Source organism: Eubalaena glacialis, chromosome 2 (assembly GCF_028564815.1).
Source record: "Eubalaena glacialis isolate mEubGla1 chromosome 2, mEubGla1.1.hap2.+ XY, whole genome shotgun sequence".
NCBI classification, from domain to species: domain Eukaryota; kingdom Metazoa; phylum Chordata; class Mammalia; order Artiodactyla; family Balaenidae; genus Eubalaena; species Eubalaena glacialis.
The window spans coordinates 16,164,911-16,191,656 of NC_083717.1; the positions used below are offsets into that span (position 1 = coordinate 16,164,911).

At 36.5% G+C, this 26,746-nt stretch overlaps 1 protein-coding gene across 1 annotated transcript in view; it reads right to left on the minus strand.

Annotated features, from left to right (window-relative positions):
- The window catches only part of MALRD1 (MAM and LDL receptor class A domain containing 1), a 607,787-nt gene that overhangs the window by 413,660 nt on the left and 167,381 nt on the right, over positions 1-26,746 (minus strand). The window lies entirely within an intron of this gene.

A 26,746-nucleotide genomic window follows, 5' to 3' on the forward strand; every position in this document is an offset into this window, starting at 1 on the left:
TGAAAAGATGCTCAACATCACTAAGCATGAGGAAAATGCAAATCGAAACCACAATGAGATATCACCTCATACCTGTCAGAATGGCTATCATCAAAAAGAACACAAATAACAAATGTTGGTGAGGACGTAGTGAAAAGGGAACCCTCCTACACTGTTGGTGGGAAAGTAAATTGGTGCAGTCACTGTGGAAAACACTATGGAGGTTTCTCAAAAAACTAAAAATAGAACTACCATATGACCCAGCAATTCCATTCCTGGGTATATATCTGGAAAAAAAAAAAGTACTGTATTTCTTCTTTGCTAATGTCAGGCTTTACAATATATGGATTGCTAAGAATTTTTTTTTCTTTGAGTGTCTACTTTGGTATTGTGCCAACTGTTTCCTTGGTTACCAAGCAGGAAAAAAGTCTGGAGTTTCTCACCATCAACGACAGAAGAGACTAAATGGTGATGACCCAATTCCCATGAGTTTAGTTTAACCCAAACAGTGCTTTCAAGTAGAACAGTTTGCCAAGTACTTTTAAAGTAGGATATTTCACAAGAAGATACTGCCTGTAGTTGCCACAATCCCCATTACTCCCTATCACACCTAACTCTAAGGCGGAGTGTCAGTTGCCATTAAATATTTTACACCTGAACTACTTCTCTTAATTCACATCCCTTGCTTTCGGGGGCACTTGGGTTTGCAATTCCTTTTGCATACTAGTTAGGTCAGAAACCATGAAGGGTCTGAGACTTTACCCTACTCGCAAGCTAACGTTAGCTTGCCCCTGTTTCATATATATATACTGACAGAAGACACAAGATCCTTGATTTACAGAGATAGCAAAACTCATCAGCCAGAGAAATATCTTCCACTGGTTCTCCACTTCCCACAGGGAAACATGATAAGTGCCAGATGTTTCCCTGCATGAGTGGTGGGTTGCACCATAGAAGAAGAACCCCAACATTAGGAATTTCTAGCTGTTATAGGCTGCTGGCACATCTGAAGGAGAGGGAGGAGGAGAAGGAGGAGGTGAAGCAAGAGGGAAGGAAGGGGAGGGGCAGTACGTAGGTAAATTACTCCAGAATGTAAGCAAATATCTCAGGGTAAACTCTATGCAATACATCCTTTGCTCAGAAGCTGAATAATGCAGGACACAAGAAATGCATGGAGAACTGTCTCCCAATGGGGAAGCTGGACAGTGCTACATTGCTGATATATTTAATTTGTGGAAGTATGATGATCCCTTCACGTATGTGTAAATTGAAATGCTTATCTAAATTCAGCCTCCTTTCCTCTTATACCTCATTTTATACTATTCTGAACTGAATGAGTGTAACTTGTTAAGAGTCTCTCAGAGATGGCCACCCACCTGCTGTTACCCCAGGTCCTCTTCCACCCACAAAATCTTTTCCCATCAGAGCTTCTGCTATATTAAGAGTAGAGATTCTTTTTAAATAAATTTATTTATTTATTTATTTATTTATGGCTGCGTTGGGTCTTCGTTGCTGCATGTGGGCTTTTCTCTAGTTGTGGCAAGCGCGGGCTACTCTTTGTTGCGGTGCACAGGCTCCTCATTGCGGTGGCTTCTCTTGTTGCAGAGCATGGGCTCCAGGTGCCCGGGCTCAGGAGTTGCAGCACGCAGGCTCTAGAGAGCAGGATTTAGGGCACAGGCTCAGTAGTTGTGGCACATGGGCTTAGTTGCTCCATGGCACGTGGGATCTTCCCAGACCAGGGAACGAACCGGTGTCCCCTACATTGGCAGGCAGATTCTTAACCACTGCACCACCAGGGAAGTCTGAGAGTAGAGATTTAAAAAAAGAAAATAAAATCAAGGAGGGAAGGATGTGGCTGAAGAAATAAGGTCACTGAAAATTTCATTCATGTTTCTTTATTTAGACAGAATTTTGTTTTTCATCTTGAATGAAAGAAACCTAAAAAAAATCATCTCTGAGTTATTCAGGTCATATTAGATTGATTTGCTTTCCACGGTTTTAAAGGGTTGGCAAATCACAAAGGTTATTTCTGTTACTTTTTTCTCTAAGCCATTTTAGATGTACAGGAAGGGCCAAAATTTGGGTGAGTTTTTTTCCCCCTCTAATTCTTCACAGTGCCTTTGTGGAACTTGCCTAACTGGATTTTAAAAGGGATAAATGTTGATCAATTTGAAATTAATTTGCTACCTGAAACTCTACAAACTCACATGCTATTTTAAAGCATCTTCCAGGGACCCATATAGCACATAACCCATTTCACATCTCATCTATTATGTGATGAAGACAAATGAATAGTTCTCAATTTCCCTAGTTCTAAGAATTTATACAGAACCTATTTGATTGGACGTTACAAGACGCATTTAATTGAAAAAAGCCTGATCAATATTAGAGAGAGAAAAGGGATGCACGTTTAGAATTACTGACTTAAAAGTTTGGAAAACTGTGTTTTTATTATTTTAAAATGATGCAATAAGGTATAATAGCATTTTTTTTAAACATCTTTATTAGACTATAATTGCTTTACAATGGTGTGTTACTTTCTGCTTTATAATAAAGTAAATCAGTTATACATATACATATTCCCCATATCTCTTCCCTCTTGCATCTCCCTTCCTCCCACCCTCCCTATCACACCGCTCTAGGTGGTCACAAAGCACCGAGCTGATCTCCCTGTGCTATGCGGCTGCTTCCCACTAGCTATCTATTTTACGTTGGTAGTGTATATATGTCCATGCCACTCTCTCACTTTGTCCCAGCTTACCCTTCCCCCTCCCCGCATCCTCAAGTCCATCCTCTAGTAGGTCTGCATCTTTATTCTCGTCTTGCCCCTAGTTCCTCTGACCATTTTTTTTTCTTTTTTGTTTTTAGATTCCATATACATGTGTTAGCATACGGTATTTGTTTTTCTCTTTCTGACTTACTTCACTTTGTATGACAGCCTCCAGGTCCATCCACCTCACTACAAATAACTCAGTTTCGTTCCCTTTTATGGATGAGTAATATTCCATTGTATATATGTGCCACATCTTTATCCATTCATCTGTTGATGGACACTTAGGTTGCTTCCATGTCCTGGCTACTGTAAATAGAGCTGCAATGAACATTATGGTACATGACTCTTTTTCAATTATGGTTTTCTCAGGGTATATGCCCAGTAGTGGGATTGCTGGGTCGTATGGTAGTTCTATTTTTAGTTTTTTAAGGAAGCTCCATACTGTTGTCCATAGTGGCTTTATCAATTTACATTCCCACCAACAGTGCAAGAGGGTTCCCTTTTCTCCACAACCCCTCCAGCATTTATTGTTTATAAATTTTTTGATGATGGCCATTCTGACCAGTGTGAGATGATATCTCATTGTAGTTTTGAATTGCATTTCTCTAATGATTAATGATGTTGAGCATTCTTTCACGTGTTTATTGGCAATCTATATATCTTCTTTGGAGAAATGTCTATTTAGGTCTTCTGCCCATTTTTGGATTAGGTTGTTTGTTTTTTTGATATTGAGCTACATGAGTTGCTTGTATGTTTTGGAGATTAATCCTTTGTCAGTTGCTTCATTTGCCAATATTTTCTCCCATTCTGAGGGTTGTCTTTTCGTATTGTTTATGGTTTCCTTTGCTGTGCAAAAGCTTTTAAGTTTCATTAGGTCCCATTTGTTTTTGTTTTTATTTCCATTTCTCTAGGATGTGGGTCAAAAAGGATCTTGCTGTGATTTACATCATAGAGTGTTCTGCCTATGTTTTCCTCTAAGAGTTTGATGGTGTCTGGCCTTACATTTAGGTCTTTAATCCATTTTGAGTTTATTTTTGTGTATGGTGATAGGGAGTGTCCTAATTTCATTCTTCTACATGTAGCTGTCCAGTTTTCCCAGCACCACTTATTGAAGAGGCTGTCTTTTCTCCACTGTATATTCGTGCCTCCTTTATCAAAGATAGGGTGACTATATGTGCATGGGGTTATCTCTGGGCTTTCTATCCTGTTCCATTGATCTATATTTCTATTCTTGTGCCAGTACCATACTGTCTTCATTACTGTAGCTTTGTATTATAGTCTGAAGTAGGGAGCCTGATTCCTATAGCTCCATTTTTCTTTCTTAAGATTGCTTTGGCTATATGGGGTCTTTTGTGTTTCTATACAAATTGTGAAATTTTTTGTTCTAGTTCTGTGAAAAATGCCATTGGTAGTTTGATAGGGATTGCATTGAATCTGCAGATTGCTTTGGGTAGTATAGTCATTTTCACAATGTTGATTCTTCCAATCCAAGAACATGGTATATCTCTCCATCTATTTGTATCATCTTTAATTTCTTTCATCAGTGTCCTATAATTTTCTGCATACAGGTCTTTTGTCTCCTTAGGTAGGTTTATTCCTAGGTATTTTATTCTTTTTGTTGCAATGGTAAATGGGAGTGTTTTCTTAATTTCACTTTCAGATTTGTCAGCATTAGTGTATAGGAATGCAAGAGATTTCTGTGTATTAATTTTATATCCTGCTACTTTACCAAATTCATTGATTAGCTCTAGTAGTTTTCTGGTAGCATCTTTAGGATTCTCTATGTATAGTATCATGTCATCTGCAAACAGTGACAGCTTTACTTCTTCTTTTCCAATTTGGATTCCTTTTCTTTTTCTTCTCTAATTGCTGTGGCTAAAACTTCCAAAACATGTTGAATAATAGTGGTGAGAGTGGGCAAACTTGTCTTGCTCCTGATCTTAGTGGAAATGGTTTCAGTTTTTAAACATTGAGGACAATGTTGGCTGTGGGTTTGTCATATATGGCCTTTATTATTTTGAGGAAAGTTCCCTCTATGCCTACTTTCTGGAGGGTTTATATCATAAATGGGTGTTGAATTTTGTCAAAAGCTTTCTCTGCATCTATTGAGATGATCATATGGTTTTTCTCCTTCAATTTGTTAATATGGTGTATTACGTTGATTGATTTGCATATATTGAAGAATCCTTGCATTCCTGAGATAAACCCCACTTGATCATAGTGTATGATCCTTTTATTGTGCTGTTGGATTCTGTTTGCTAGTATTTTGTTGAGGATTTTTGCATCTATGTTCATCAGTGATATTGGCCTGTAGTTTTCTTTCTTTCTGACATCTTTGTCTGGTTTTGGTATCAGAGTGATGGTGGCCTCGTAGAATGAGTTTAGGAGTGTTCCCCCCTCTGCTATATTTTGGAAGAGTTTGAGAAGGATAGGTGTTAGCTCTTCTCTAAATGTTTGATAGAATTCGCCTGTGAAGCCATCTGGTCCTGGGCTTTTGTTTGTGGAAGATTTTTAATCACAGTTTCAATTTCAGTGCTTGTGATTGGTCTGTTCATATTTTCTATTTCTTCCTGGTTCAGTCTTGGAAGGTTGTGCCTTTCGAAGAATTTGCCCATCTCTTCCAGGTTGTCCATTTTATTGGCATATAGTTGCTTGTAATAATCTCTCATGATCCTTTGTATTTCTGCAGTGTCAGTTGTTACTTCTCCTTTTTCATTTCTAATTCTATTCATCTGAGTCTTCTCTCTTTTTTTCTTGATAAGTCTGGCTAATGGTTTATCAATTTTGTTTATCTTCTCAAAGAACCAGCTTTTAGTTTTATTGATCTTTGCTAACCTTCCCTTCATTTCTTTTTCATTTATTTCTGATCCGATCTTTATGATTTCTCTCCTTCTGCTAACTTTGGGGTGTTTTTGTTCTTCTTTCTCTAATTGCTTTAGGTGTAAGGTTAGGTTGTTTATTTGAGATGTTTCTTCTTTCTTACAGTAGGATTGTATTGCTATAAACTCCCCTCTTAGAACTGCTTTTGCTGCATCCCATAGGTTTTGGATCATTGTGTTTTCATTGTCATTTGTTTCTAGGTATTTTTTGATTTCCTCGTTGATTTCTTCAGTGATGTCTTGGTTATTAAGTAGTGTGTTATTTAGCCTCCATGTGTTTGTATTTCTTACAGATTTTTTCTTGTAATTGATATCTAGTCTCATAGCATTGTGGTCAGAAAAGATACTAGATACGATTTCAATTTTCTTAAATTTACCGAGGCTTGATTTGTGACCCAAGATATGATCTATCCTGGAGAATGTTCCATAAGCACTTGAGAAGAATGTGTATTCTGTTGTTTTTGGATGGAATGTCCTATCAATATCAATGAAGTCCATCTTGTTTAATGTATCATTTAAAGCTTGTGTTTCCTGATTTATTTTCATTTTGGATGATCTGTCCATTGGTGAAAGTGGGGTGTTAAAAGTCCCCTACTATGATTGGGTTACTGTTGATTTCCCCTTTTATGGCTGTTAGTATTTTCCTTATATATTGAGGTGCTCCTATGTTGGGTGCATAAATATTTACAATTGTTATATCTTCTTCTTGGATTGATCCCTTGATCATTATGTAGTGTCCTTCTTTGTCTCTTGTAATAGTTTTTGTTTTAAAGTCTATTTTGTTTGATATGACAATTGCTACTCCAGCTTTCTTTTGATTTCCATTTGCATGGAATATCTCTTTCCATCCCCTCATTTTCAATCTGTATGTGTCCCTAGGTCTGAAGTGGGTCTCTTGTAGACAGCATATATACGGGTCTTTTTTTTGTATCCATTCAGCCAGTCTATGTCTTTTGGTTGGAGCATTTATTCCATTTACATTTAAGGTAATTATTGATATGTACATTCTTATTACCATTTTCTTAATTGTTTTGGGTTTATTATTGTAGGTCTTTTCCTTCTCTTGTGTTTCCTGCCTAGAGAAGTTCCTTTAGCATTTGCTGTAAAGCTGGTTTGGTGGTCCTGAATTATCTTAGCTTTTGCTTGTCTGTAAATGTCTTAATTTCTCCATCAAATCTGAATGAGATCCTTGCTGGGTAGACCAATGTTGGTTGTAGGTTTTTCTCCTTCATCACTTTAAATATGTCCTGTCACTCCCTTCTGGCTTGCAGAGTTTCTGCTGAAAGATCAGCTGTTAACCTTATGGGGATTCCCTTATGTGTTATTTGTTGTTTTTCCCTTGATGCTTTTAATATTTGTTCTTTGTATTTAATTTTTGATAGTTTGATTAATATGTGTCTTGGTGTGTTTCTCCTTGGATTTATCCTGTATGGGACACTCTGTGCTTCCTGGACTTGATTAACTATTTCCTTTCCCATATTTGGGAAGTTTTCAACTATAACCTCTTCAAATATTTTCTCAGTCCCTTTCTTTTTCTCTTCTTCTTCTGGGATCCCTATAATTCGAATGTTGGTGCGTTTAATGTTGTCCCAGAGGTGTCTGACACTGTCCTCAATTCTTTTCATTCTTTTTTCTTTATTCTGCTCTGCAGTAGTTATTTCCACTATTTTATCTTCCAGGTTACTTATCTGTTCTTCTGCCTCGGTTATTCTGCTATTGATCCCTTCTAGAGAAGTTTCAATTTCATTTATTGTGTTGTTATTCACTGTTTGTTTGCTCTTTAGTTCTTCTAGGTCCTTGTTAAACGTTTCTTGTATTTTCTCCATTCTATTTCCAAGATTTTGGATCATCTTTACTATCGTTATTCTGAATTCTTTTTCAGGTCGATTGCCTATTTCGTCTTCATTTGTTAGGTCTGGTGGGTTTTTGCCTTGCTCTTTCATCTGCTGTGTGCTTCTCTGTCTTCTCATTTTGCTTAACTTACTGTGTTTGGGGTCTCCTTTTCACAGGCTGCAGGTTCATAGTTCCTGTTGTTTTTGGTATCTGTCCCCAGTGGCTAAGGTTGGTTCAGTGGGTTGTGTAGGCTTCCTGATGCAGGGGACTAGTGCCTGTGTTCTGGTGGATGAGGCTGGATCTTGTCTTTCTGGTGGGCAGGTCCACGTCTGGTGGTGTGTTTGGGGGTGTCTGTGGCCTTATTATGATTTTAGGCAGCCTCTCTGCTAATGGATGGGGCTGTGTTCCTGTCTTGCTAGTTGTTTGGCATAGGGTGTCCAGCACTGTAGCTTGCTGGTCGTTGAGTGAAGCTGGGTCTTGATGTTGAGATGGAGATCTCTGGGAGATTTTCGCCATTTGGTCTTACGTGGAGCTGGGGGGGTCTCTTGTGGACCAGTGTCCTGAACTTGGCTCTCCCACCTCAGAGGCACAGCCCTGATGCCTGGCTGGAGCACCAAGAGCCTTTCATCCACACGGCTCAGAATAAAAGGGAGAAGAAAAAGAAAGAAGATAAAATAAAATAAAATAAAATAAAGTAAAATAAAATAAAATCAAGTTATTAAAATAAAAAAAAAAAAAAAAAAAACGGACAGAACCCGAGAACAAATGGTAAAAGCAAAGCTATACAGACAAAATCACACACAGAAGTATACACATACACACTCACAAAAAGAGAAAAAGGGGAAAAAATAATATATCTTTGCTCCCAAAGTCCACCTCCTCAATTTGGGATGATTCGTTGTCTATTCAGGTATTCCACAGATGCAGGCACATCAAGTTGATTGTGGAGCTTTATTCCGCTGCTTCTGAGGCTGCTGGGAGGAATTTCCCTTTTTCTTCTTTGTTCGCGCAGCTCCCGGGGTTCAGCTTTGGATTTGGACCCACCTCTGCATGTAGGTCGTCTCAGGGCGTCTGTTCCGCGCTCAGACAGGATGGGGTTAAAGGTGCAGCTGCTTCGGGGGCTCTGACTCGCTCAGGCCGGGGGGAAGGAGGGGCACGGATGCGGGGCGAGCCTGTGGCGGCAGAGGCCGGCGTGACGTTGCAACAGCCTGAGGCGCGCCGTGCGGTCTCCCGGAGAAGTTGTCCCTGGATCACGGGACCCTGGCAGTGGCGGGCTGCACAGGCTCCCGGGAGGGGCGGTGTGGAGAGTGACCTGTGCTCGCACACAGGCTTCTTGGTGGCGGCAGCAGCAGCCTTAGCGTCTCATGCCCGTCTCTGGGGTCCGCGCTGATAGCCACGGCTCACGCCCGTCTCTGGAGCTCCTTTAAGCGGCGCTCTTAATCCCCTCTCCTCGCGCACCACGAAACAAAGAGGCAAGAAAAAGTCTCTTGCCTCCTCGGCAGCTCCAAACCTTTTCCCGGACTCCCTCCCGGCTAGCCGTGGTGCACTAGCCACTTCAGGCTGTGTTCATGCAGCCAACCCCAGTCCTCTCCCTGCGATCCGACCTCCGAAGACCGAGCCTCAGCTCCCAGCCCCCGCCCGCCCCGGCGGGTGAGCAGACAAGCTTCTCGGGCTGGTGAGTGCTGGTCGGCACCGCTCCTCTGTGCGGGAATCTCTCCGCTTTGCCCTCTGCACCCCTGTGGCTGCATTCTCCTCCGTGGCTTCCGAAGCTTCCCCCCTCCGCCACCCGCAGTCTCCGCCCGTGAAGGGGCTTCCTAGTGTGTGGAAACCTTTCCTCCTTCCCAGCTCCCTCCCACTGGTGCAGGTCCCGTCCCTATTCTTTTGTCTCTGTTTTTTCTTTTTTCTTTTGCCCTACCCAGGTACGTGGGGAGTTTCTTGCCTTTTGGGAAGTCTGAGGTCTTCTGCCAGCGTTCAGTAGGTGTTCTGTAGGAGTTGTTCCACATGTAGATGTATTTCTGATGTATTTGTGGGGAGGAAGGTGATCTCCGCGTCTTACTCTTCCGCCATCTTGAAGCTACTCCAATAGGATTTTAATAGAATAGAATGTAATACTGTCCGAGTGGTTGGTTCACATGTGCCAAAATTAAATTCTTATTTAAGAAACACAGTACTAAAATTCCTAAAGGTTATCTTTCTTCAATTAACACTCATTTTTTCTACCCTCCACATCATTAAAAATAATATTTAGAGGAAAAGGAGTGGAACTGCAATGCATTATTTTAATATAGAGTAAGCCTTTTTATAAAAATAATCACGTGCCCCTCATTCTCCTCATGAAAGGAAGCTCCAAATTTACCCCTACCTCTATGCAGGTGCTTCTTAAAACTGATCTCGACCAAAAGTGAGAAAATCAGATCACACATTTAAACCCAAATGATAACACACATTTGTCCTTTGTTCCAGTTCTGCATCTCATAATAGCCGCCCAATGATGAGTGTCAATTACAAATCCCATTTCAAGTCTCAGTTTAGATATTACTTCCTCAGAAAAGCCTTCCTTAATCACTCAAGCTGAAGGTATTTTCCTTTAAAAACTTCTCACAATTTTTAATTATATCAGTATGTGTGCATGTCAATGTCTGTCTCTTCTTGGAGATTTTAAGGACAAGCAACATGAAGCTCACTGAGGGACACACAAAGCTGTACAAACGGCACCCAGCACCCTGATGAGTGAGCACTTGACTATGTTAGGGAAAAACAAAACTTCTCATTTCAACTAAAACTATAGACGTTACTCTTGATGTCATACTTCATTGCCCACATTTCAAACGGCAAATGATTATGAAAGAGACAAAAAGGTGCAACATATACTGATTTGTCCCAGTATTTCATATGATACACCTAAACTGTTGACAAATCCTGCTTCTTTTTTCTTTTACAACTCCCTGTGTCTTTCTCTTCTTTACACAGCCCTCTTCCTGGATTCCAACTCAGTGTCTACTTGTATTTATATGGTTTTGCTAACTTCTTTCTTCTTTTTCCTAAATTTACTTCTACATTTCCAGACCCTTCTTCCCTTCAACTTCCAGCTATTCCTGAAGCATCACTTTCTACCTGGAATAATACAAAGTTTATTTATTGGAGGATTTCTTCTAAGCTATCTATACACATTTGATAGCTATATCAATTATATGCACACTTATGCAACATTTTAAAAGATCTTTTAAATTATTTAAATTTAAGTGCAGAATGGGGCCTTACAGAGCATTTAGAATCCAAAACCTTTGTTTTCTGTTTGAATGAATGAGACCCAGAAAGTTTAAATAATTCACCCATAGTCTACAGATACGCTCAGTTGGTAAAATAATGTCCAAAACATTAAAAAAAAAAAAAAAAAAAAGTCTCATTCTTGACTGGTTTAAAAATCCCAAATGCTTTAATCAAATTTTCACTTTTCATTTTTCCTTCTACTTTTATTAGGCTTCTAAACTTTTTTACTAATCTGATAGCAATGATAGGAGTTAAACAATGGGGGAAGCTATGCAAATAATACAAGACCAATTCAGGTAGTTCTTTGTATTTAGATAATAATGAATCCTGATTATAGATATGTAACATCTACTAAGTGTTTAGCACTGTAATAATATTAATAATAAAATATCTTCTATATGTGTGACACTTTAAGTTTGTGTGGCACATTAATACTCATTATGTCATTTGTATTTCAAAGTCTTAGCATAGATGAGAATGTCCCATATAAATGTTCTTCCAAAGCAAACACTTTTTTCATTTTAGATTTTTTAAGTATCACATTAGTTAAAATAATTGCTTTTGAAACCAGTGCTTTTAATAACATTTTTTTCTTTAAAAAGTTATGATATGTCATTTGAGATTTATCTTTTAAGTATTTGCTATTGTCAGATACATGTGCATTTTCTAATTGTTCTTCAAATTTGACTTCTTGAAATAAAAATCTGATTTTATAGTTATCTTTCTTATTACTTACAGGGGGAAATGTAAGTATCCCCATGGGGGATAGTAAAATGGTGTTTGAGTGTATTTTGATTGTTAACTTTAACACAATGAGCATTATAATGTAGTTTAGGGGGAAAATATCTAGCTCATCAAAATCCATAATTTTACATATATTTGTGCTTAGGGTAAGGCTAAAGTATATAACAGACCTTGTTACTGAACTGCAGAATTACAAGAACAGCATACAGGAATATCCATAAGTGTTGCAAACTCTTTAACATAGTAACTAAATATCACTCCTTAACTGCTTGGAAAGTGGATTATTTTAATTATAGAAATCTAAAGCAAAATCTACATAGTGTTTTACACCCTGGGAAGTCCTTGCAACCCAAGTTATGCTTGACTATTTAAGAAATATCTTTATTAAGTTATATTATTTCTTACAATAAAAATATTAAGAGAATATTTTAATGAAGCTATTAAATTTTCTATCATGCTACGGGTCATTAATTTCTTAAGTTTTAAATTTTTTTCTCAGTTTGAGAAGATGTGGCAGCTAGCACAAAAACTACTCTTTCAATGTGAAAGCTGTTCAGCTTTTCTATGTAAAAACTCTTTAGACATCGATCTATGTGTAGGAAGAACTTTCTGCATCTTGAGTCTGTGCGATTGGGTGCATTATCTAGTCTGGCCGGGCAAATTCAATTTTCTTGTGCGTGTGTGTGTGTGTGAGTGAGTACTCAAAATTTTGCCATATATTGTTCATAAAAATGTTCACCACGGCTTCCCTGGTGGCGCAGTGGTTGAGAATCTGCCTGCCAATGCAGGGGACACGGGTTCGAGCCCTGGTCTGGGAAGATCCCACATGCTGTGGAGCAACTAGGCCCGTGAGCCACAACTACGGAGCCTGCGCGTCTGGAGCCTGTGTTCCGCAACAAGAGAGGCCGCGCTAGTGAGAGGCCCGCGCACCGCGATGAAGAGTGGCCCCCGCTTGCCACAACTAGAGAAAGCCCTCGCACAGAAACGAAGACCCAGCACAACCAAAAATAATTAAATAAATATTTTTTAAAAAAAAATGTTCACCAAACGGGGTAGCAGCCCTTTTCACTATACACATTTGTATAATAGGATTCCCAATGTTGGTCAAAAGCAAAACAAAAACAAACAAACACATGATTGATACAAAGCCACATCTTCATATTAAACTAAGTGATAGAGAACATCCCTCACTTCTGATGATTTTGCTAACTTTTTTTTCTAAACTCATAAAGCATTGCATTTTTTGTACAAACAAAACTAAAAATCAATTTCTGACAAATTAGTGTATCACTTCCCCTTGAAAACAGGGAATTTATTCTCAAAAGCTCTCTCTTTGCACTCTGATGGCTCAACAGGACAGCTTTCATCCCAGTTCTGCCTGAGGAAAATATCCACACTCAGTCACCTCGTCTACATCTGACAGGAGTTAAGCCTAAGTTTTCTTTTTCGTTCTTGCCCTCTGGTGTCCAGTCTCTGTCCCCAGGTTTCTTTTTAAGAGGATGAGTTAGTCTCCAGCAGTGCCTCAAACCAGAACTGACTCTAGGGCACTGGGTCAGAAATCCCAGATCAATTTCCATCCGGGGTTTTCTCCTTCATACCGAGCCATTCTGCAGCAGAAGAAAACATGCACTAGTGTCTCAAGCCAGCCTTCTCTCAGTGTCTGCTTCCTGACACAGTCACCTTGGGTCTGGTCTTCAGTGACCCAGGCAGTTTCTCCAGAAACTGAAAATAAACTAAAAATGCCAATTTATTAATGTAAAATAAAAACATAACTAGAAATGTGTCTGACTACCTATGCCAGCTGGTCACCAAATTAAGGTCATCAAATTAAGGTCATCAGGAGAGGAAATCTTGAACAAAATCAAGATCAGAAGCATGTTTGGTGAATAGACAGTAGAGGGAAGGCAGTGTGGAATATTCTGAAGAGACAGTATCAGCAAGCTAACACAGTCAGTTGTCTATCAGATAGAAAGGGAGAATGTCCTCTGGCAGAATTAAAAACAGATAAAATCTTCACCAGTAAGCAAAGCTTGTGCTAGAAGTGTAAAACATCATAATTTATTATAATTCAGCTATCTTCTATTAACTACATTTAAGTTGGTGTTTTTAAATACAGTTTAAGAGAGAAAATAGGCCTCTTGATGCCATTTAAGAGATAAGCTTGAATGAATAGTCACACTTACAGTACATCTTCAGGTATTTTTAAAATAAATTCATAAATAAATATAAAATAAATAAATATAAATAATAAATTATTTTTAAAATAAATTAAATAACTGTGACACCTAATTTAGATATCATTTAATATTTCCTAAACTTGTCTTACCATCAGAATCACCAAGGGTTTTTATTAAAAATGCAGGTTCTTAGGACTCTCCTCTGGGGCTTCTGATATAGTACATGTAAAGATTGAGAATCTGTATTTTTTTTTAAATGCTCCAGATGGTTCTGATAATTAGGAACATTGAGAACTACTAATCTAATCCTAATGCTGTGTCTGAAAGGATAAAGTGGATTCCTAGAGAAATAAAATCCCTTGCTAGATAACTTAGACACTTTACACACACACACACACACACACACACACACACACACACGCCTTAGAGATAAAAAGTATTCTACCTAATAACTGAGACAAGACATAGTATATGAATGCCTCTTAAACCAGATTCTGTCTACTCAGTGCTACCAGGAGAATGTACATTACACACAGATTTGTTTCTCAAAAGGAAAAGTTTGCTTTTTCCTAAACTCTGGAGATCTTTAGTTTTATCTTGTAGCCTCCTGTATATCAACTAAAGCCTTGAGAGAAAATTATTTTCAATTTTGATAAGCCCCCTCTTTCTACTTCCTAAGAATCTATTCCTCTAGGTGTCTACCATCACCTCTGCTATACCTAAAAATAATACTGCATCTCACAGTGAGCTCTCAGCACTCAGGCTTATGCAGAATATGAGCGTCCTTTAACGGTAATATTTCAATGTTGAAACAAAATTAAAACTAGCACAATATGCAAGCCACTTAGTACAGACTTCATTTAAACCTGCTTCTCATCTCCAGGATTTTAAGAGGTATGCTGGGCAATGCTGCAAGTTCACGGATAGAAATCAACAGTTACCCTAATGCAATGAACATCAGTTGAGATACCATCCTCACTGCCCCGTCCTCATTGTCCTGGTTCAATGGGGCCTCTGCAGGAGGTACAGACAGGCGTCCACAGGACAGGGACAGCTGTCTTTGTTCTTAACTCACACCCAAGGCTACAATGTTTTCAACAGGTGTTAAAGAGACCAAGACACAAAACCATTAGTCTACATTTTTTCTGGTAGGTAGATGAACTTTGCAATAATTAAGTCTCAAAGTAAATCTAAAATCTAAATATACATATAAAACAGTTTGCTTTCTGAATTGCACGTTGACATATCTGCTGGTTCTGTAGAAAATGCAAGTAAGCAACGGCCTTTAAAAACAAAAGTCATGAGCCCTGAAGCTCTCCTAATTTTGAATCCCATGGAAACCAAAGTTTCATCTCTCACTAATCTCTTAAAAATTAATTTTACATAAAATTATCTAAGTAAGCAAGGGAAGGTAAGACACCTGAGGAAGCAGTGAATGGAGGAATAAATGTATTAAATCATGCATACAAACGGCATGGTGTGACGTGGTAATACAAAAATCAATATCACCTAACATCTTAAACCTTGGGTTAAAGAGACTATTCTTTAAAAACTAGACAGTTTAGGACACAGTGTTAGGTAGGAGAATGGAAAGTCATACCATACAGATTATTAAAAGTGTTTCCTTTGGCGTAATTTAAGGATAGGACATTCACTTCCATATAATTCATAAGAATCTGAGAGTTAAAAATAAGGTTGCCCTGTCAAACCCTCACTTTCATGCTCTTTTGCATCTCCTCCATCCTTGTGTTAGTGACTTCTTTTCAGCCTCTTCTATTAAGCCTTCGCAGAACATATATTTTGTTTTCACCTCATCAGAAAACCATTACTTCACATCCTAGCCTTCTGAGTCGGCAGAAGACCGTTTGTTTTCCAAGCTTGTTTTTAGTATGTATTCCTAAACCTAGATGATTGGGAAGAATTGATACAATTCCCCATATACCTTTCAGTTAATAATCAGTGTGATCTGTCTACAGGGTAAGAGAAAAAAGGCCTGAAAGTGTTGTCTAATTATGCAGTCTTTTAAACAAACGTAAACAAATCATAATGCTTGGAAATATTCAAAAGTTATGTTCAAACTGGTAATTGGTAATGAGGCAACATGAGAAAAACAGAAACAAAACAAAGAATCATGTCTAAGGATGACATACAATTTCTAAGATCAACAACAACAATAATCCTATTTCTATTACAATATTGAAAGAATATAATGATCTTGTGGAATCCATAGTGGCATATTGTAAAGATCAGGGTTCAACAAAGTCATAAAGTTTTTTTTTTCTTTAATTGGAAGCTTCATTAAAAAAAAAGTTTGTTTTCTCAATTGGAACACAGCCATACCAATTTTTTTTCTCTCAATTTGTTTTTAAGTCTCTAAGTTGCCTTCACTCTACCATGACTCTGTTGAGTAGTCACAGAGCAACCCTATGGCTCATGGTGCCTAAAATATTTACTACCTCGCTCTTGACGAGAAAAGTCCGCAAACCCCTGGTATAGATTAAAAGTGTTTTGACTGTCAGAATCAATAACAATTGAAAGGTTCTTTCACAGGCTTTCATTTTTTAAGTAAATAATTTAAAAATATAAAAATATCTTAAATCACTTAATCCTGAATAATTTAGGCTAAACTGTTTTGAACTTGCCGTTTTTAGAAACCTTATTTCCTTTCTATCAAAGTTAAAAAGTTTTGCGTTCAATTTAGATCCAAAACCGGAAAAAAAATGTGTTAGGAATATTTGTAGATGCTGTCAATTTTAAACGCCTTAGATAAACTTTTGAAATACAAAATATATTTTATGTACTCTACTCTTAGGTATAACCTTGGGTGAGCCCTGCTTTTAGGTGAAGCTTACAAAAAGGAAAGGCATAACCGTGACAAGATTTTAAAGTATTTTGGAAAATTATAGCTTAATCTGTAAAGCCAAATTTTCTATATAGTAACCTTCCATTTTATGTGCTTTGGTGGTTTTAGAGGCAGGAGCCTAGGTTTTGGAGCTATAAATAGAATATCAATGTATTTTACCTAATATAAGGTTAAATACTGAAAGTACATATTTTGAGACGTTAACTCAGGAAGAAAGAATGAGGAGAGTGAGACATGGAAGGAAGCAAGGCTGCTTATAAGGATGACTTATCAACTTGGCTATCACTGTGATGGAAACTAATGGGCCATGAAAACAAATGCAAAATGTAGCAAAAGACAAATGAGTAAAAGTTAAATTTATTGTACCAAAAATACCACTTAAATCTGAGCTACTGAAAACACAAACTAAAATTAACTCATATTTTACACCAAACAGTAGTTCCAAGTCGATGTAAAGTTCTCCAACACTGCATAAATTGTGGCAGCAGTATAGCACTATAATTTGCAATATAAGAATAACACTAGGAATTGTAGTTCCAAATGCATAAAGTTGACTTAGCTAGAATGACACATAATACACCTACCTTGATCATTAGCAGTTATCTGAGCAAAGATAATGCCAAGAGTTATAGAGGAAGCTGTCACTACCTATGAGAGCAGAGAAGCCAAGAAAGTAGCAAGAATAAATCTTAGAATGTAATCAAATCAAAGATCCCAAAGTCAGGGACAGCAACATAGGAGGGGCAATAGAGTCTTGGAGGTCAAAACAAGTAGTTACACAACGTATTTGATAAAGAAAAATACAGCCTTATCCTAAGATAGAGCCTGGGTGCTCCCTAGCTTTTTTGACACTTCCTAGTATATTTTAATTGCTTTTGACTGTGTTATAATTAAGATGAAGTTACAGCCAGGAACACAGTGGGCAAAGGACTGCTCTGTACTGATTGAAGCAATAATCGGAGCCCTGCAGTTAAAAGGATGATCATACTTATGATACATACAAATGAAAACCATAGTAATCCTGCTAATAATAGAAAATATATTTATATGCATTTGCCCATATACATATGAGCATGGAGACACAGAAGTATGCAAATAGCCTATACCTGATAAGGATGTATTTATATACAAGGACACACATTCCAGATTTTCCAGAATAGTCCTCATTTCAAATATCATAAAGTAGTCTCTACGAACCTCTCAAAAGTCCTGAAAATTTCAAAGTTTCCAAATGCAAATAAAATTTCCATAGATAGCAACTCGCAGAGAAATTGAGAAGAAAAAAGTCCTTTGTCAGATATTCAGTGTAAAGCCTTTAGGTACTTCACAGAATTCCCCAATAGATCATAAGTTTGGGATTATGGGGACTGACTTCTATTTTTCACCATTTTTACAATTTTTCTCCATCTTCATTCTCCACCCTTAACCCTCCTGGAGACTGGTTCAGGGATCAGTAAACATCTTTAACCTTAAACGTTTTTAAGAATTACATTTATGCATGTTTTTTTTTTCTCCCCTTGGCAGAAGGCTTTATATCATAAAATGTAAAGAACATCTTCTACACAAGTGCAAAATGGGCCTAATCATTTTTAAGTTCAATAAAATGTTCCAGATGGTAACAATGAAATATTGTGTTTCCAACACAAATAATGACATGACAAAGCAAACTAGAATGGGTGTTTGGGTAAAAAAAAAATGTTACTTGGAAGATGATTTCTTGAATTCTATTTCAAGAAATTAGCTTTCAAAAGTTTATAATCAGATTTCAGTTTGGCCATAGTTGACAATGCTGTTTTGAAAATAATTTCCGTACACGTCCTAGAGCAGTTAAAAACGGCAAGCCTGATAAAAGAGGGGGTAATTTTGCGAAGACCAAGAACACTGAGTTTCTTTTAGACACCGAAATTCTGGGAAGCACTAGAATAATAATCACCTACAATCTCCTTTTATCTTATAAAGGAACGTTTTACTAAAAATTTTAATATAAAAATTTGGATTGAACCAAAATCATCAATCTGACATGTTTAAGAAGGAAGGAGGCATTGTGTCCCTAATCTGTTGTGAGTTGATACATTCTATAAACAATTCTGGAAGGAGGCTGCACTCAGAGCATAAATTGGTATATATCGCTTTGTTCTCACAGATAGCGACACAATATTTTCTGCTGAATGCGAAAAAGTTTAAAGGCATAAATCAAGATAAAGCAATCACCTGACAAAGAATTACAGAGAGGTCCCATACCTTTTTCTTGGCAAACACTGACACATTGATGTTCTACTGAAGATAAAAGCCAAAATCATGTGTCATTAATATAAGCAAGCAAAACTATTTGGTTCAATATGTTATACTGTTTAAAAAAATCAAAAAAGAAAACACTTGCAAAGAAAAGGCAAATTTGAAATGTTACACATGATTAAAATAAGTTTGTATCAGCAGAGAAAAACACATTTGAAAGACATTTCATAGAGTTTATTCCTAGAGGGTGAACGATACATCAGAGGGGAATAAACTATTGCTTTTGTTTATCCAGATTAATACACAGACACTGTCTGAATAAGAAGACACATATCCCGTATGCTACCTAGAGAATAGTTTTTAGCAAATAATTCTGCCCTGATAATCTAATGCACTTTTCCTCATATTGCAGCTTCACACAAGTGTAGTTTAAAACTTTCTCGAAAAGAGACCAGCATGGCAGCTGTTAGCATAGCCAGCACTTTTGCGCAAATTCCAAAATGGCAAATAAACCTCACAACTGAGATTTCAACCGCATTCAGAGCCCCTCAGCCGTACAGCCTCGCTAAGGCAAAATTTGCAAAATCAGACACAGCGACACCCCCCCCCCCACACACACACACACACACTGCGTCTATGTTTTCTCACTCCATTTTACCGCTCTAGCCAGAGGGAGGGTAAAAGGATTTGGAATTGGAAGTATGCATGAGTAGAAAGGACCCAAATGGCTCATATATGCAACACCAGGGACAAAAAGAAACCAAACCAGAGACAAAAGCAAACCAAAGCATAGTTACATGAAGTTTCAAATAGGCCACAGACTGAAAAGGGATAAGACACACTGGAATTAAAACATTCATAATTACTATTTTTCTAACTTTTTTTTTTTTAACCAACCGATCAGCAATTTTAAAAAGTTAAACCCAACAACCCAAGTCTGTGTTTCTCTTTCTCTGTTTCTTTTCAGCATGGATTATATAAATATTTTGGATACTACTATAGCATGTATTAATTTCTATCGCTTTCTAAATGACCCATAGTATATAATATATATTAATAATATATATAAAGTATATTTCCAATGTTTAATGACTCATATTAATATTCTACTGTAATTTTGGAGGATCAAAAATATTAGATGCCATTTAGTATTACATAAGTCATAATGAGTAGGATTTAAATAATGGATTTATTAAGAAATTAGACTTGCTTTCTGAACCTTGCATTCTTGTAATACTCTCTACCTAAACTTTTCTTCCCTTCTCTACTCACACATTCTTCACACCAGAAACCAAGCTCATCACTTTGTATCAGGATGTGATGAAGAGCTGACACACAAAGCTGTGGTTATATTTGAATTCAGTGGAAGAACTTAGCCCATGAGAAACTTAAGATTGTAAAGTAAGATTTAGTATGCTGTTCAGTAAGCAACAGATCTATGAGTGTTGCTTACACAGGCTTCAAGCCAGCAGATTCTATTCAAAACCTTTCAATGCAAATTCTAGCAAACTCTACACACTTGGAAGAAAAATGTTATATGAGGCTGCATAAATAATTTATACTTTTAGCATTTCTGTATATAATTTCGCAAAAAGTGGGATCAACTTAACATTATTAAATATGGTCCTATTTTATTTGCAACATAACTTATGAAACATTTTCCCTAGAAGTACTGAAAAATGATGCATCACCTAGGATTTAAAGATATATCCCACATATGAAAAAGTAAATTATGATTACGAATAAGATTTTTAAAATCTTTTCACAAAATCCATTGGGGAAAAATCTCTTTTTCTTTATTACTGAAGGATGTTACCAGAACACTACACAATTCTTTCAGATTTAGTCAGAAAGTTCTGTGGCGTTAAGAGGTCTGGCCAAAGAATATTTTCTTTGAAAGCCCATGTCCTCTCCTTGGGCCTACCTCATACACAAAGATATACTTTAGAAAACGAGGTCATGTCAGGAAAAAGTAAGCAGAAGCTTGTAAATACTGGTTCCTGTGGTGCCAAAGAATTAATAAGCTGCATTAAACAAGGTTTTTTGCAGTACTTATCAGTGACTGCTGCTGATACTGAATCCATGCCAAGAAACTCAATCCTCCAAGACAAAAGCAAAAGGGAGACAGATTTCAATTCTGAATAAGAAAATATTTTCTGTCAGTGTGTCCAAAGGTAGGATGGGAAAACCCCGTGAAGTAATAAATTCTTAATATTGGAGGTTCAAGAGTACAACTCGGTCAAATACTCAGTGAGAAAGTGCTTGAGCTGATTTTATTGTTAAATAATTCAAAATGGAGTATTTTATGATTCTGATACGGTGCACCACCAATAAAGGCTGCTGAAAACATCAGACAATAGGTATTTGTGTGAAACAGTTACTTCTCATTATGTACCTAGACCCTCATTTAAGTGTAAGTAAAAATGTGATGTGTAGGTGAGAGCAGAAATGGTGAAGAATCTCATTCTGTTCCCTTTGTTAGAAATTGTCCTTTCAGCAGGGCAGGAGAATGATCAGTATTATAAGAGTTGAAACCTCTTTAGAAGCTATCATTTGAGTTTTCTTCAAAATAGTTGTAATAAAGTGTCCCTTCTTTCTCATTTTCATTCAGCAACGTCTACAACTGAGCATGGCTCAAATATTTTTCCTCGCTGACATGCGAATATGACCCTGCAAATAGGGTGCTCTATTAACAAGTTCTGATGCATTGATTTTTCATGGAAATTTCCTGCTGATGGTATAAACTCAGAAAAAAGAGAGATGTCTCCTATCCAAAATGCATGCTGGGGAAATGAATTAGCAGGGAGTTCTAAGAAATTCTAAATAATGTTTTAAAAAACTGAAGGAAGTCTTTTTTTTTTTTTGAATTGAAGTATAGTTGATTTGCAACGTTGTGTTAGTTTCAGTTGTACAGCAAAGTGATTCAGTTATACATATAAATATGTGTATATATACTCTTTTCCAGACTCTTTTCCCTTATAGGTTATTATAAAATATTGGGTATAGTTTCCTGTGTTATACAGTAGGTCCTTGTTAGTTATCTATTTTACATATAGTAGTGTGCATATGTTAATCCCAATTCCTAATTTACCCCCCCCTTTCCCCTTTGGTAACCATAAGTTTGTTTTCTATGTCTGTGGGTCTATTTCTGTTTTGTATATAAGTTCATTTGTATCTTCTTTTTTTAGATACCACATATAAGCAGTATATTTGTCTCCCTCTGGCTTACTTCACTTAGTATGACAACTTCTAGGTCCATCCATGTTGCTGCAAATAGCATTATTTCATTCTTTTTTATGGCTAATATCCCATTTTATATATATATATATATATATATATATATATATATATATATAAATATAAATATATAAATATATATATATATCCCATCTTCTTTATTCATTCATCTGTCGATGGACATTTAGGTAGCTTCCATGCCATTATTCTCCTACATAAGGCTAATACAGCATAATTTTTTTTTCTGTATTATGAAAATCTGGAAGTGTCCTCTAAAATATATTTAGGAAACATGTAGGGAAAATAGGTACAATTTCACAACATTCATATATTTTGAAAATTAGCCTTTTGGAATCAATCTATCATTCTCCATAAATAAACACATTTTTCAGACCACCAGGGTAGCATTTGGAGAGTCAAAATTATTAGTTTACTAAATTGTGATCTTATTGGAAAAACAGTTTACTCAAGGAATCACTGGAATTATTAATCTTTGAGTTGTTACATATTGAATTTGAAAATCAAAACATTCAAGATAATATTATATTTTTCCGGTTTCCCAGTACCATTTACTAAAGAGACTATCCTTTCCCCATGTATTCTTGCAACCCTTCAAAAAGATTAGTTGACTATATGTTTGGGTCCACTTCTAGGTTCTCTATTCTGGGTTCTCTATGTGTATGTTTTTAAGCCAGAAACAAAATGTTTTGAATATAAGTACTGTGTACTACAGTTTGAAATCAGGAACAGTGACGACTCCAGCTTTGTTCCTCTTTCTCAAGATTGCTTTGACTATTCAGGGTCTTTTGGGATTCTGTACAAATTTTAGCATTGTTTTCCTAATTCCATAAAAAAATGAATGTCAAGAGAGATTGCACTGAATCTATAGATCCCTTTGGGTAGTATGAATACTTTAACAATATTAATGCTTCCAAATCATGAAAATAGGACATCTATCAATTTACTAGTCTTACAAATTCTTTCAGTAATGTCTTATAGTTCTCAGTGTACAGATCTTTCACCTCTTTGGTTAAATTTATTCCTAAATATGTTATTCTTTTTGGTGATATTGTAAATGGGATTGTTTTCTTAATTTTGTTTTCAGATCATTCACTGTTTGCATAGAAATGAAACTAATTTTTGTATGTTGATTTACTATCATACAACTATATTGAATTCATTGATTAGTTCTAAAAGTTCTTTGGTGGAGTGTTTAGAGGTTTCTATATACAAGATCATGTCATCTGCAAACACAGACAGTTTTACTACTTCCTTCCTGATTTGGATGCATTTTATTTATTTTTATTGCCTAATTCCTCTGGCTAGGACTTCCAGTACTACCTTGGATAGAAATGGTGAGAGTGAGCCTCTCATTGTCTTGTTTCTGATTTTAGAAGAAAAGCTTTCAGCTTTTCATGACTGAGTTAATGTTATCTGTGGACCTACCATATTTATTATGTTGAAGTATATTCCTCCTGTACCTAATTTGTTGAGAGATTTTTAATAAGAAAAAAATTGCTGAATTTTGTCAAATGCTCTATCTGCAAGTATTGAGATGACTGTATAACTTTTAGTCTTCATTTTGTTAATGTGAGACAACTTCGAGCAGCTTAATTTATGTGTAATTGATGTTTCTAAAGGAGAGGAGAGAGAGGAGGAGAAAGTTCTGGGGACTCTGAGTTAGTTAAAGCTTTCTTAGATACAACCCAAAAGCTTGATACATAGGATAACATATTGGTAAGTTGGACTTCACCAAAATTCAAAAGAATATGCTCTTCAAAAAAATCTCTTAAAAGAATGAAAGGACAAGCTACAAACTAGGAGAAAATACTTGTAATTCATATATAACTGATAAAAGGTTTGCATCCTGAAAATATTTTAAAAGCTCACAACTCAATAATAAGAAAACAAAAAACCCCAATTTAAAAAGAGGGCAAAAGATTTGAACAGACAATTGAAACTAGACATTCGTTTGGCAAATAAGCACATAAAAATACGCTCAACGTAATTAATGCTTAGGTCAATGCAATCAATACCACAATGAGATAACCACTGTATACTTGGAATGGTTAAAATTAAGAAGACTGATAATAACAAGTATTAACTAGGATGTGGAGGAACTGGAACTCTCATATTTTGCTGGGAATCGAAAATGGTATACTTTGTTGTGACCACCTAGAGGGGTGGGATAGGGAGGGAGGGAGGGAGGCAGATGCAAGAGGGAAGAGATATGGGGACATATGTATATGTATAACTGATTCACTTTGTTATAAAGCAGAAACTAACACACCATTGTAAAGCAATTATACTCTAATAAAGATGTTAAAAAAAAAATGGTATACTTTGAAAAACAGTGCAAGAGTTTCTTAAAAAGTTAAACATACTCCTTCTATATGATCCAGCCATTCCGCTCCTGGGTATTTACCCAAGAGAAATGAAAGCAGATGTTCATATAAATACTTACACACAAATATTCACAGCAGATTTATTTATAATAGCCCAAACTACAAGCAACCCATATTCTGATCAATAGGTAAATGGAGAAGCTGTGCTGTATCCATATAATGGAATACTATTCAGCAATAGAAAGTGAAGTATTGATATATTCTGTAATAAGAATGAATCTCAAGATAATTATACTGAATGAAATACATCAGAAAAAACGTACATACTGTACTATTTCACTTATAGTATAAAAGTTTGGGAAGTGTACGTTAATGTATACTGAGAGGAAGTTCAGTGGTTATCAGGGATGGAAGTGAGGGCCAGAAGGAGGTATTACGAAGGGATATCAGGAAAGTTTTAGAAATGCAGTACATTTATATTTGAATTATCTCGATTGTGGTGATGGTTTCAAAACTTTCAATATGTATAGTTTATAATACATCTATTATATCTCAATAAAGCTCATAATAAAAATTAGAAGTTTGACCTGAAGTTTTATATGCAATGACTTGCTGACCATGCCACACATAAAAGCAGTGGCTGATTATTTCAACTGACATTCATAAGCCAAACAGTTCCTATACCTGCATGTACAATCTGGTCCTAGCCTATGTATTTCATTTTAAATGAATGATCCTGAAAAATCTTTGAATTTTTCTTTTAAACAAATATTTAATGAGTACCTGTTATCTGCTGGGCATGATACCAGGTAATTTCACTTGCAGGATCACAGTTAATGAAAACGTTCGTTGTTGTTGCTCTCGCTCGCTAGACCAGAAGCTACGTGTATCCATTACCCAATGAACAAACACATCCTGTTGCTTAAACTGGACCCAGTCCTTACTATCTTAAACAAATCATCTACACAGCATGCAAAATCTCTGATTTCACCTTTTCATGCCTAAAATTCATTGAAAAAAAAAAAGAACCCTTGGATAAAATCAAATAGAGCGTTCTGTGTAAGCCAGGATGGGTTTCAAACCTCAATATTTATGTTTTAGATTCACAACCAAAGGATTCCTTGGTTAGTTCCATAGTCAACTGACTCTGAAGCTGTTCCCGTGTCAAGCTGATTTTCTTCTGGAAACCAATGCTCGACTAAATATCATGAGTAGAGTTTATCCATTAAATACTAGTTAAGCCCAAATTACAATTGACCTGATTAGACTAAGAATTAATTTGAAGTGGATAAGCCATTATTAAATAAAAGTCAAAGATCCCGCTTCAATTTCATTTCACACGATTACATGCATCTTACCATTGGGGCTGAACTGCAAGATATCATTATGCACATGGCAGATTAGTTCTCATGATTTCAGCTTATGTCTATCGGGACAAATCACCAATCCCAATGTGTTCTCTACTGAGCACGTACAATGTACATCTATGATGGCATTGATGTACCAGCTGGCCTGGAGCTAAGTTCTTGGCTACAAAACTGTTAACTCGAGACATTCAGATAAAGACAGTGCTTTCAATTAGGGTAACTGAGAAGTTTGGTATATGTAAAAAAAAAAAAAAAAAAAAGTTTAGCGAGTAAAGGTAAGAAGTTTCTTCCAATATATCATACGTAGATCTATTTGGCCAAAAGGAGAAAACAATATTCAACGCTCCTACATGTTACAGGCTGTATGATATATTGGAAGCAGAAAGAACATGAATTAACTAGACACTTGTGGGTCCTAGTCCAAGTCCTTGCTTTCCTGCTTACCATCTATTTGGCCAGGGATAAACAACAACCTGAGTTTTTTCCTTTATATCTATAAAATTGGCAAAAAGGATCTCTGACTTACCCACTTCAAGGAATTGCTGAATCAAATAGATAATATATGCAAAAGTCCTTCACAAAACTGTAAAAGCCACATAAGCATTTGAACTTTCTATTGCAAGTCTGACTTTCAGGAGAAAGTAGGTAAGATTCAGAGTAAAGAATATTCCACCAGGAGTACGAAACCTAGATTCAGACTCTGGTTCTGCCCCAGAATAGCTTTTCCAACAAAGCCTGCACTCTTCCTGGATGTTTTTTGCTTACCTACGAAAATGTGAAAAAGTCAAATGATAGATTCAAAATAACAAATTTGAGACTCTGAACTTTTTGCAGAAGACAAAAGATTGTGTGACACTCTCTTCCTCCAAGTTTTTCATTTCAGCACAACAATTACTTAAAACTGGAGGAACCTGCAGCTGTGTCCAATGCCATGTGTCCAGCTTTAGAGACTTTAATCACACATTATTGTGGGTAGTCAAAAGCAACCTAACGAGCTTTGGTACACCCTTAATTAAATGACAAATGTGTGCCAAAGTAACTAAT